Here is a 14,007-nt window from a genome sequence, read left to right on the forward strand (position 1 = left end):
CCTAGACCACTTTGTTGTATTAGGAAACTAGGGATCTTTGAGGCCATTTTTGTTAGCATGTAGGACGCTGAACTAAGTCGATCAAATTTCTCTGTTGCAGCTTGCATAATGTTAACTATAAGTTTGCCAGGCTTAGTGATGAATAGATGAGTGAAATGTTGTTCTCAAGAATTTCCTACCATCGGTACCCGGCCTGTTCCAAACAATTTTCACTGTTTTTTCTAAAGGGCCATTAGATTGAGATCTTATTCCAAGCTGCTCTGAGATTCCCTCTAGTAGTGAATATTTGGGTATAAAACCCAACTCTTCTTCTTCTGTGGCAGGTTGCATGGAGCATTTGGGAACAATGATCTCTTTCACTTTCTTACACTGTGAATTAGGTTAGGTAAACTGAGAAGCAATTTGAATCCAAGCCTCCGTATACCTGGACATCTATTTGCTATACTATGATGTGTTTTCTTGCATGAAAATAAGTTTTCTTGTTTTAGCCTGTTGACACAGGTGAGGCATCTCTGTACAAAATTTATTCCTGATAGGAATCCAAATTGGCTTTCCTCTCCATTTTATCCTCACCACAGCCTTGAAGAGTAAGGTAGGCTGAAAGTGTGCAGTGACTGGCCCAGGGTCACCCAACAACCTTTCATGGCAGAGTGAGGATTCAAGCCTGCATCTTCCAGATCTTAGCCTGCCACTCTACTACTACATCACACTGGCTTTTGGTCCAACTCTGATCAGGGTCTAGGAAACATAAGGAGCTGAGATTATGGAGGAGAAGGTATTGTGTAGGGCACTTTGAAGTTCTTACCTTCACTGTCTTTATATTTAGTACTTACTTGTTTAAACCTAAAGAAACATACATCACCGTAAAGAGTTGTTGTTTGACAACTACCCTAAAGTGAAGTCGTTGTTTGACAACTACTTTGTTCCAGATGCGAAAGGACTGTCCTCCTTTGGTACAATTTAGTTAAATACCCCATCCAGAAATCAGAATGGGGGGAAAAAGATCAATTAAATTAGGGATGTCGACTTCCAGGTGGATCCCCTGGGATTACAGTTCAACTCCAGACTGAAGAGATCAGTTTGATTTGAGGAAATGGATGCTTTGGAGGGTGGACTCCATGGCATTATACCATACCAAGGTCCCTGTCCTCCCCAGGCTCCATCCCCAAACCTGGAACTGACAGCCCTACAGCCTCATCTCCTGCTGGTGGCTGGGAGGACCTGGCAACCTTAGAGATAACTGTATTATAATTGGCAAACTTGTCCCTGAGTGCTATAATATTTAGCTCAAGCAATATGAGCTCATAAAGATGACATGGAAAGTTTACAATAATAAGTCAACTGAACAAGGTTACTTTTCTTTACCATTCACAAAATCATAGTAATTCTGCAAATTTGTCTTTAGGAACAAACTTGGACACTTTTCAGTCGAAATGTACAGGAAAATAGCTTGAGAAAAAGGGTTTGCCTGAAATCCTATTAAATCAGATTTGTAGGCAACCTTAGATTCCTCCACACAGAAATTCCAGAAGTGCTTATCAAACTCTGATCCAAGGGTTATCTGGGCAAGTCTGCTTTTTGGGGAAAAAATTCTTCCCCCACCCCAATAAAGACTGGGCAAAATATTGGGGGGGGGGGGAGAGGAACTGCTATTGTTATACATTTCTGCAAGAATGGCTCCATAATTGCTGTAAGGTTTCCAGTGTCCATTGAGTACAGATATTGGACATATCAAAAGAATATTAGGTACATGTTTTTGTGATTGACATTTTAGCAAAGTGTTCCTAAGGGTCCAATAAAATGTCTAGCATGCTATAGTTTTAGTATCACATTAGAAACCCTGTGAAGAAAATAACAGGCGTGAAGAGGAAGAACACCTTTTCTTAAGTCCTTGATCCTTAGAGGTTATGATGTTTTTTTGCCATCAAGTAGCATCCCATTTGTGATGACACCGCAGGGTTTTCAAGGCAAGAGATGGTTTGGTCATTGCCTGCCTGAACTAGGTATTCCTCAATAGTCTCCCATCCAAATACAAACCAGGGCTGACCCAACTTAGTTTCTAAGATTCAATGAGATTACACTAGCCTAGGCTATACAGATAAGGGTGCTTCAGATTTAATGGAATTTAAGGAAGACTACCAATTTATTCTCCAAAAATAGAGAGGCATTAAATCCTAAACTGAACAGACATAGGGATCACAATAATATCTGGTTAATATATATATTGGGATCACAGATCGATATAAAACTTACTAACCTAATTGAAGCCCAGCTCACATATGGCCCATATATTTGCTACTAATAGGATATATACTATTCCGCTTTGCTTCCAGGATTGGATAGTTCAGCAAAGCCCCCAATCAGTAGTTCAAATGCTGTTCATACTTCTTATAAAATGACAGCATGCAAATCCCACAAGGGGGAGAGCAGCAGGACTTTCATTTTGCCCCACTACTTTACAGAATAGTGAGAAAAAGGAAACCACAGATCACCTGTGCTCCTTGGCCCTTGTATTCAAAACACCCGAACTCATGGATTTAAACACATAGTTAGAAAGTTACAACCATCAACTTCCAGAAACATGATCAAATATACTGATCTTGAGTCCTGTGCATACAACACAGCCTAGTTGATTTCATTGCCAGAAAGTTAAAGCTATTTCCATAGTGCAGGTCTGCAACAATTTATTTATTTATTTATTTATTTATTTATTTATTTATTATATTTATATACCGCCCTGCAACCTGGTAAAGGCTTCATAATGCTGTACTAGCTGCTGATCTAGGACTACCAAAAAGTTCCTAAACAATCCATCTGTTTTTTGAACATGTGGCAGACATCTCCTATGGACTGAATTCAGTAAGCCTGGCATAAAGACAATGTTTAACCAAATCCATTCTTATTCTGTCCGTCCTGCATCAGAAAGGAATTAGATGTGTTTGCAAAAGACACTAGCAAGTTTCCACTCTTTCAGCTTCATCAACTGGCCATAGGTATGGAATAACTAAGGCTTCTTGAATTAAAGCAAATTAGTGGAACTTTAGTATTCCTATTATTCATTTTGTGTTCTATATTTAATGCTCCCTAGCATATTTTTCCATACAAATTAAAGCATTAATGCATTAAAGACTGACTCTCCCACTTTGAACTGTGTAATGTCATCTGCTTTTAGTCATGCAAGTCCCTGGCTAATAACGGTCTCTTCGACATTAACCCCAAACAATTCTCTTTATTAAAGCCAAAGATGAATTCCCTTCTCTGCTGGTGATCTAAGGACAGGAAGGTGCTCCATTTTACAGCTAAAGTCCTTGGTTTTACTCCAGTTTTGCGCAAACCACATCTGGGTTTTTGTTTCTACTTGCTCAAACAACCCTCAATGTTCTACTAAAACCTGAAATACCTCAAGACTCTAGCATGACAACATTCAATGATGAATGGCTAGCTTGCATAACTCTGACGCTATCTGGGAGTACCAATGCTGCTAAGTTAGGGTCCAAAATGAGAAATGCAACTTAGGAGCTCCGAATGATGGCTGCTCCTCAAGAAGGTGTAACTCTCTCAATAAGCTAGAGGCAGAAGTCCTTGGAATGTTGCAGCAAGCATGAGCAGGCATCTGAATTCTGCAGTCTTCCAGGAACAAAACCTCTTAATTTTTATTGAAGGATGTCACAGGGTTCCATATAAGGCAATTCTATGTACACTCATTGTGAGAGCTGAGTTCACTTGGGTTGGCAGCTGTCCATACACCTCAACGGTATTGTATTTGGTCATCTCCTATATCCCAGATCTTAAGTACAGGTTGCTGAAGTCTATACCTGTTCCTACCTCAGTCCATTCAGCTGTTTTTGATTCAGGAAGTGTTGGAAACCAAGACAAGAAATCATAACCTGGGTTTAAATATAGAAAGTGGAAGAGTCTTTCAATGGAATCTCTTATTGTTCCTGTTACACAAAACAGCTAATTTTCCAAGTAATTATGCACCACCGCTTGTTAACACCCTAACATTACTTCTCTCTGTTAAGGAGCTACTAATTTGACAGCCTACACAAAGAAAGAATCACCTCCATGGCAACCAGGAAAGGAGGATTTTGGAAAGTGAATCGGGTATCCCATTTGACTCTCAGCTCATTCAGGCCATTGACACACCACAAATGACTAATACAGCTATGCTTGGATAGGTGGATTAATAAATTGCAGGTAGGGCTGCAGTTAGTCTTACAAAACATAAACAGAGTTACCCATTCCCCCTTGAAGCCTACTGTGGTCATTAGGCTTTTGCGGGTGTAAATCTGCTTCTGACCGCATTGTAAATTACTCTTTGTGAAACTAGTCATGGTCAAAATTCTAGTATTCTTTTAGCAGTCACAATGCTGCCTCTGGATTACTATAGAAACGTATTAAGAAATGATATATATACTCTCAGCTTTTCTTTCTTTTGTGCATACTTTATTTTCTATATGTTTTATGGATTGTTGACTGTCATGATATTTCTTTTCTTTACAAACACCTTCAATTTTTGGCAAAGAAGGAAGAAAGCTACTTTCCTACTTAAATAAAATTATTTCCTGTCTTTAAAATATATGCTTATATCGTTCTTGTCCATGGAACTCAGTGGTCTCCAGTTCATGGTTCTGATCAGATCCGTACAGCAATTCTGCATCCACAGATGCCCCCAGACCATTTATTGGGCTTTTAAATGTTTGGTAACTTCAACAAAGTTTCAAAGTTCCTGTATGCTACTTCAATAAGTCTTCCATGTAGGCTCAAAGCACAATTTAAAAGCTTACCAAGCATTGGATCCACTATGAAGGAAAAGCATCTGCATGTGTTATATAGGAGCAGACCAGACTTTCCTCTCATCCCATGTTTTGTAAGCCATGGCTTAGTGTGTATGTATGTGTGTAAGAACGGCCCTTAAACTGATTTTGGACCCATGCAAGTTCATGACAGCGAGTTAGCAGATTTGCTCCTGAGTCTAACTCCAGTCTAACTCTACTTTAAACCATGAGAGCCAGCTTGGTGTAGTGGTTAGGATTGTGGACTTCTAATCTGGCGAGCCGGGTTCGATTTTGCACTCCCCCACATGCTGGGTGACCTTGGGCTCGCCACAGCACTGAGAAAGCTGTTCTGACTGAGCAGTAATATTAGGGCTCTCTCAGCCTCACCCACCCCACAGGGTGTCTGGTGGGGAGAGGAATGGGAAGGCGACTGTAAGCCGCTTTGAGCCTCCTTCGGGTAGAGAAAAGCAGCAAATAAGAATCCTCCTCCTCCTCTTCTTCTTCTTCTTATCCTTCTTCATCTTCTAAAGTGGCGTAAACAACATCTTATTTATTTGTTAGGGATAAGTAGAGAACAAGTTAACAGTGCAGGGCAGTTATGTAACACCAACACCACCTTCAGTTTTATGAGAATTTCTAAGTAGCACCACGTTGCTGGGAGCCAGACAACATTGCTTCTTTAAGAACCTGTTATATGCTTTGGGGAACAGACAGCTGTCCACTGTGACAGACTTGGATGCGTGACTTCTATTTGTGGTGGAGCTGTGTGTCTGAGTGACAGAATTTGGCCAAGCCCAGATTGTGTTTGTACCACACTATTCTCAACGGGGTATTTAATATCTCTTGTCCTCTTCTCTAGTTTCCCCCTCCAATTGGAATGGCAGCAGGGAAGTATTTTCTGAACTTTTGTTCCTCTTAGATTTATCAGCTTTCAGGCCACTGCCCTACAGTCTAAGACATAGCTGGAACAGAGCTCTTTTCCTCTCTTGATCTCCTTATTGATAGTACAGAGGAAAAGCAACAAGCATTAAGGAAAGAAAGAGTTAACCCCAGCTCAGCTATTCCTAATAGGGACATTAAAACATTCTTTACTTTTCAATCACCACTTTTCAACTAATCCTTTGGCACAAGTCAAGGGAGCTTGCCACATTGATCAAATTGTAACCTTGCCAGCCTGATCTCAGCAGGAAGGAGATGTATGATGCAAAATCAGTTAACTAGAGACTGGCACCAACCATCTCACCCCCAAATGTGATTACAGTATTGCTTTATCCTATTGGCATTCTATGCTGCCAGGCAATAAGCAACCAAAATAGAAAAACAACTCTTCCAAAAGGCACTGGGGTGGTCCAAATCCTTTACCTCCACAGTTAGCCTGAATTCTTGACAAGCTAACCAGCAGTAGAGCATAGTTTTTCTTAAAGAGTTGAAAAGGGTTTATGTGGCATCAAATGACAGAATCTGAAAACTGGTGCTAACTATAGAAATATACCCTCATATGACCATTTTTCTAGTTTGATTAACTGACAATTCATGGTATTCCTGAAAGGTGTACACAAACTTACAAGAGAACCAAATACATGCAGAGTAATTCTATGTACAAGCAGAGGAATTCACAAGAATAACCAGATGGTTATCTCTGAAATGTTGTCTTAGATAATTGACTAGGCTGCAAGAGACTGGGTAAGATCAAAGCACCAAAAACAGAAGGTAAAAAATGGACAAGTCTACCCTCTGGATGTTAAGAGATCACTTATTGATTTCTTGAATTTCCAGGAACTATTGGTAATACTCTTGTGGCGCAGGGTGGCAAGGCAGCTGACATGCTGTCTGAAGCACTGGCCATGAGGCTGGGAGTTCGATCCCAGCAGCCGGCTCAAGGTCGACTCAGCCTTCCATCCTTCCGAGGTTGGTAAAATGAGTACCCAGCTTGCTGGGGGGTAAAACAGTAATGACTGGGGAAGGGAATGGCAAACCACCCTGTATTGAGTGTGCCAAGAAAACGCTAGAGGGCATCACCCCAAGGGTCAGACATGACTCGGTGCTTGCACAGGGGATACTTTACCTTACCTTAAGGTGACCAGATTGTCCCACTTTTGGAGGGACATTTGGGGGCACCTGGCAAATTGTACTTATGTTGAAATTTAAAAATATATATATTACAATACTATTTTGCATTCTATGAAAAATTTTGTTGCTCCATATAGACCAAATTTTAATCAAGAATCCCCCCCCCCGGTCAATGGTGTCCCACTTTACAAATGTTAAAATCTGGTCACCTTAGAAGTGAAGGTCTTTTTAAAAATAGCTTCAGCATGGTACATTGAATCCAAAGAATGTTTACAGAACACAGTTGGATTAAATGACGGGGAGAGGGGATTATGATTTGTAAACCATATTTTTTTCCAGAACAAAGCATAATTGTTAAGAATTTAGTACCTTCCGATACAAGAGCAATGAACCAAGAGTCAATTTTGAAGTCATCCCTTTTATGCCTACAACATATAGAGGCAGAGGGAGAAAGCACTTCATCCACCAAAGACTGCTACAGAATCAACTCTCTCTTGCATAAAGTCTTTCTATAAATTAATGCTAGCTGCCAAAGAGATTGCTGGCCATCCAAAAGTCAGCTGGAAATCTGATGCTTCTGAAAAGCTAGAAAGGTTAAAGAGACCCAATATGAGACAGCAACTGGCAATTTAGCAACAATAGTTTCCATGACTGAGCAGCTGGCTAAGCTAGAGGGACTGCATTGTATGAACAGAGTCGGTAAGCCTACTTATCAAGCTGCTACAGACTGAGAAACTAGGGGTGAGTTGATCCATGATTCTGTTTAGATTTTACACATTTGCTCTTCTTAAAAGATATCTGGTAGTTATGGATATGGAAAGTCACAGAGAGACTTATGTAGTAACAAAACACATAGTTCAGAGAACATAAATCCATTAGTTTTGTTGGAGATAATTAAATACATTAAGCCTTCAGTTGCCATGACTTTAATAAAATGTCAAATGCTCTCAAAAGACAATATTCTGTAGCCAGAAAGCTAATCTTGGGAAGGGAGGGACTGAAATGCACCACTTCCTGCCAAAGGCAGAGCACCATTTCCCCCCAAAAATGCAGACCTCCCTTGGGGTCAGATAAAGTTAAGTTTATTCTAATACAGCATTATAAATAAAATAGGTTAACATTTACATAATAACTACAGAGTTATTCAGCCAAGATAATACTGTTATCTCATTCTTTCACCACTGCAAGCACAGATCTAATGGGGAGGGGGAAGGAAGAGACCCACTTAATGCTTTCCCTGCATCACTGGGATAACAGGCAGAACTCAAGAGAAGATTATATTTAATAATATCAAAGTTTCCATTATGGACAGTCTAGCCACAATTTATAACTTGACCACTTCAAGCTACATCCAAGTAAAACTTGGCAAGAAGCTCAAACTTATTGCTTTCTCTCCTTGCTTCAAAATGCACTACAATAAAAGCAACCTGGAGGACGGTTGCATAAAGGAGGCACACAAATGGTTGGCTAGTATTATTCCTTCATGTTTGTTTTTGTTAACAAAGACATTCTTTTATCAGTAAGGACTGGTTACTGATCCAAAGTAGGACAAGCACATCCAGAAGAAGGCAACAAAAATGGTGAGGGGTTTGGAGACCAAGATATATGAAGAAAGGTTGAGGGAGCTTGGTCTGTTTTAGAAGATGACTAAGAGTTGTTGTGATAGCCATCTTCAAGTACTTGAAGGGCTGTCACACAGAGGATAGAGCAGAGTTGTTTTCTGTTGCCCCAGAGGGTGGGACCAGAACCAATGGGATGAAATTAATTCAAAAGAATTATAGGTTAAAAATCCAGAGGTTCTTGACAGAGCTGTTCCTCAGCAAAACATGTTTCCTCAGGAGGAGATGGGTTCTCCTTATTTGGAAGTTTTAAAGCAGAGGCTAAATAGCAATGCTGATTCTGTAAACTTAGGCAGTGTGTAAGTGAGTGGGCAGAAGGGATTATGTCCATGCTTGGCTCTTGTGACCCTTTCTTCCATGCCCAGGGAAATGCTTATTGCTACTTTGGGGTCAGGAGGTGAATTTCTTCCAGACCAGACTGGCCAGGAATTCTGGGGGTTTTTTTGGGGGGGGGTATCATCGGGACATGGAATTGCGGTCACTGTGAGTAGGCAGGTAGTTGTGAATTTCCCTGGAGGAACCTTCCAACTCTATGATTCTATGATTCAGTAGGAAACAATTGTAGCTTTTGGTTTCCACCTAATTGGGATGGAATTCTCAGACAACTTATCCCCTCACTCAAGAAAGACATAAGAGAAAATGTTCTGATTTTTTTGAGAGGGGAAAGCAATAAATTTTATCACTTGTACAGAGAGGGGGAATGGTATGCAACCAGACTTTCCCCTCCCCTCTGTTCCTTAATACAGAATCCTTGTAAAGAATTTTTCAACAAAACCATTCCCTAGGTAAAAGCTCATATTTCACTTTTCTGCACTTGCAATATTTTTCTCCCAATCAGACTAATGTCAAATATTAAGCTGGCTGGGAGCAAAACTAAACCAGATAAATTTTAAGCCTAAATTGGGACTGTTTCTGCATGAGGAATCTGCCCCTCGACAGCCTCTGGTTGTGGGTGGATTTTAGAGACCCCTCCAAATGACATCGGCTGCATCCTGAGGCTGTCTGGGTACTGGCTCGAGTTTTGCCCAGATTTGCCTCAGGATGAGGGAAATTGCAAAAAGTGGATTTGCCACTTCTTATCTTACATGAAGTGGCTGGATGGAGTCATTGAAGCAGTTGGTGCAAACTTAAATGGACTTCGAGGAATGGTAGAGGACAGGAAGGCCTGGAGGATCATTGTCCACAGGGTCGCAATGGGTCAGACACGACTTTGCACTTAACAACAATCTCGCATCCCATCAGTGAGCAAGAAGAGGGGGAAAGGCACGATAGTCTCTGTAGCATTGTCCCACCCTTGCATCCAGCCCCCCCTCTCCATTTTCTGCTCATTTTTTTCAATAAATGGCATGGTCCGCATGACAGCGCAATCGCAAAGCTACATTGTCAAAGGTAAAATAAAATGTCCTTCAAAGCAGTGGCCCCCAACCTTTTTGAGGCTGGGGACCAGCGGCAGCAAGGAGAGCAATTGCCCGCGCATGCTTTCCTCTCCCCCCCCCCACAGCTTGTGGCCTGGGAAGTTTTTTACTGTCGGGGAAGTGCGGAGAGGGAGCTGTGGCCCGGTGCCAGGGCCTTCGCGGCCGCAGCCTGGTGATTGGGGACCACTACTTTAAAGCATCCATGGTCTTTAAGGGATCAGGCAAGCAAAACACAGTCCTGTTTGTGTTTTCTGTAGGTGGGAAATGAATAGGGAGAAGGGGGGCACATGTGATCCCGATCATCCAGGTGTCTGTGCACTTTGTTTTTAAGCCAACTGTTTACATAAAATGATTCTTTGGGCTCTAGTTATCATCTCCAGCGTCTGACAAATGCACCCAGAAATAAATAGAGTCCAAAGCACAACAAATCTCAAAAACCAAAAAACCAAAAAAGGAATGGGATGCTGTATCGTTCTGCCATTTCTCTGTAGCAACGTGGAAGTGTTACTTCTTAAAATTAAAAATGCACCAGTGTAAGGGCATTACCGCATAGCAACACGGAAGCGTCTTTTTTTTAAATCAATTTGGGACTTTGGGGGGGGGTGGAATAAAGTTTCAGTCCACGAGAGAACTGCTGTGCTGTGATTGGTAGCTTGCTGTGATTGACAAAATGCTTCAGGCGGCTTTCCCATACTGCATAGCATGACGAAGCTGCCTGGGGCATTTTTTGTCAATTCCAGGATGTTGTAGTTGCATCTGCAGATGAGGATGAGCCAGGCCAGGCCAGTCTGACTCTTTCCTTCCCGTGGCCCAGGCCCAACATAGGCCCCCCTTGGGGCAAAAAAAGGGAACATGGTTATATCCACGTTCCCTTGCCCTTGGGCACACAAGGGCCTGAGAGTTGGGCTAGGTCTGAGATGCTTCTGACCTGGACACAATGTCACGTGAAACTGAATTTTCCCTGCCACTGCATGAGCAGTGAGGCAGGGCAAATTGCTGGTGCTGAGAAGGTCTATGTCTGAATCAGATTTCTGTTCATTAAACTACAGTCCCTTTAAAGACTAGCTCTGTAATGAACTCTTAAGTCTCACTTACTGTAAGCTGCCCATATGTCCCAATAATGGTGGCACAATCACGGTTTTAAATGAACTGTCTCACGTCCTACGTCCCTATTAAAAAGTCTCAATTTTAAAGTTTAAAGGTTTAAAAGCACCGCACTGTAGCTCTGCTGCCGTCCTTTAAGACTCCCTTGGCCGCGCACCACCTCCGCTCTGTCCCACACCCACCAAAGCCCATGCCGGACCCACCAGGCAACGCTTCCGGGGACCATAGAGAGGCAGCCCACAGAGACCGCCCTTCACCAAGAAAGATCAGGCAAGGCCCTGTCTTCGCCATCGCCAGCACCCGATTGGTGAAGACACCACAACTCATGAGGATGGCCGCGGGAGAAACGCGTGCTCCTATTGAGATGGCCCTTGCTCTGTGGGGCACAATGGGACTTGTAGTTTCTAGGTGGGAAGACATGCAAGGAGAGAAGGATGAGTGGGCAGTGGAGGGGTCCCTGCCCATCTGGACAGCCCAGGAAGAGGAAGAAGCAGCAACTCACGCAGGAGGTGGGCGCCGACTTCTCTGCAGCACTGAAGGAGAGAGTGGCCACCTTTTGGGCCCGCAGAGAGGCCCACGAGCATGATAGAAAGAGCCCTGGAGCCAGACACCCTGGCGCAGAGCTCCTGCCGTCACGCTGCCACCTGCGCCTTCTATCCTCCCCGCAATATCCCGTTTTACCATCGTTACCATCTGGTCACCTTAACTTACTGCAATTTAAGGTTGCCACCTTGTCCCATAATAATTACAACTAATTTCCAGACTTCAGGGATCAATTCCCCTGGAAACTATGATGGCTGTGGAGGAAGAATTCTGTGATATCACATCCCTGAGTCTGCCTTTAATCTTATCCTCTAAGAATTTCCCAACCCTGAGGTGGCAATACCCTTGCCACTTCACTTTCCCCCGCCTTCACTATATTATGTAGATTACAGCAACTAACCAAATGACTTGTATCTCTCCTGGGAAGTAATCCTAAACTGGTCTAGTCATAAATGAGTTCCATGTTATACAGAGGGGCTTTACTAGCAGGGAAGTGTCTTCAGGATTGTACCTTTAGTTTCCTTGTAATTATCAGTACATTTTATTCTAGACTAAGTGTAGAAAATTATGAAAGCCAATTATTTTAGTGTCACAATACTAGTAAGAAAGAGCCTCTTGTGGCGCAGAGTGGTAAGGCAGCGACATGCTGTCTGAATCTGTCTGCCCATGAGGTTGGGAGTTCAATCCCAGCAGCCGGCTCAAGGTTGACTCAGCCTTCCATCTTTCCGAGGTCGGTAAAATGAGTACCCAGCTTGCTGGGGGGTAAACGGTAATGACTGGGGAAGGCACTGGCAAACCACCCCGTATTGAGTCTGCCATGAAAACGCTAGAGGGCGTCACCCCAAGGGTCAGACATGACTCGGTGCTTGCACAGGGGATACCTTTACCTTTACCTTTACTAGTAAGAATATACTCTATAGTCAAGACATTTGATATTGTAGGTCCATCTTATTTTATTTATTTATTGTATTTCTATACTGCCCTCCCTTGAGGCTCTTAGTAGCCAAATATCCAGACATTTTATTACTGTTCTGAACAGGTCAAGCACTTGACATGGTAGTTCTTACTCATTCTATAGCTGACTGCTTTGGCCTCACTGCAATTAACTGTGCCAGTAGATTGAGGATTACCCATTATTGCTAAAATCACATGATATCATCAAGCTGTCCACCTAGAATTCTAACAATAAGTACATGAACTTTCATCAAAGAACTATGAGACTAACTATGAGCCAGAGTGTATTTTGATCAGTGAAAATACAGGGATTTTAATATATATATCATTATATGAAGGCAGTTTCACTCAATAATTTGGTAGTAGACTTTTTTTTAAGAAGCCCAGTTTGTAGCCTTATAGAACCATTACTGCAATTTAAAAAACTCTACAAGTTTTCAGTTGCAATGAAACTGCCAGATGCAAAAAGGACAATCAGCAATCCCTACTACCTTCACGTAGGAATGTACGCAAGCAAGTCGGAAGAAGGGACAGAAAATAAAACATAGCACAAGCTTAACAAGTTTAATCCATTTTGAAAAATGCTTATATATGCATATATGAGGCAGGGAATTAAAATATAGGGAGGCACTGTAGTTTGGAAAAGCTGTTTTAACAATATTGGAAAAGTTAGCATTCATCCACCCCTTTTCAGTTATAAACAAATCTGAAGATTTCCCAAGAAGGAGATTCAATGTTTTTTCTCCCTTGGAGGAGATCCCATCTAGGGCTTACAAAACAAAAACCTTGCACTTCAAAACCTATACCTCCCAGTGACTGCACCTGAAAACTTTAAATCAGTGTAATTTATTACAAATTGGAAGTGTGGGTTTTAAAACTAGAGCTGTCTCTTTCCAGCAAGTTATCTGACTCTGATGGTACTGTTTTAAACATTGTAGATATTTGCACCATTGGGGAATTGGATGCAATTCACCAATTGAAATATATTAATTTTAAAAAGTCACTCAGAATTAATTGCTTCCCTGAAAATTTATAGTAGCTCAGAATCAATTGATCTGATCAGTTAAAAGCAACACACACACAGACGTACCTATAAAAGCCTTTAAAATGTATATGGATCCATATCTCCCCAGTCCTTAGTGGCTAGGCTAAAGGTTGAATTGCCATGCCAAGTTTTAATTCCCAGAATGAAGTTTTATAGCCCATACAATAAATCTTTCAAAATAGTGTTAAGTAATGGAAATAATGAGATCTTTTCCAGCACAGCAACTATATCATTCTAACAAACACAGAACATACACTCCGAACACACCCCTTCCCTCACAACCCCAAAGTTTTCCATTAATGTATATTGGGTAATTAATGCATAAGCTTAAAGAGACATTCTTACAGCAGAAGGCAATATTCTGGCCAAAAGCCCAAACCAACAAGGGAGGGGGGGGGAGTTCTAGTCTCCTCCCCCTGAGTCTGACACTGTACCAGATGGAATACATAGATACATAAGGGAGATGGAGAGAGAAAGAA

General features: G+C 41.8%; 1 protein-coding gene across 6 annotated transcripts in view; it reads right to left on the reverse strand.

Annotated features, from left to right (window-relative positions):
* Positions 1–14,007, reverse strand: part of SH3PXD2A (SH3 and PX domains 2A) — a 284,459-nt gene that overhangs the window by 65,612 nt on the left and 204,840 nt on the right. The window lies entirely within an intron of this gene.

This window comes from Paroedura picta, chromosome 8 (assembly GCF_049243985.1).
Source record: "Paroedura picta isolate Pp20150507F chromosome 8, Ppicta_v3.0, whole genome shotgun sequence".
Lineage (NCBI taxonomy): Eukaryota > Metazoa > Chordata > Lepidosauria > Squamata > Gekkonidae > Paroedura > Paroedura picta.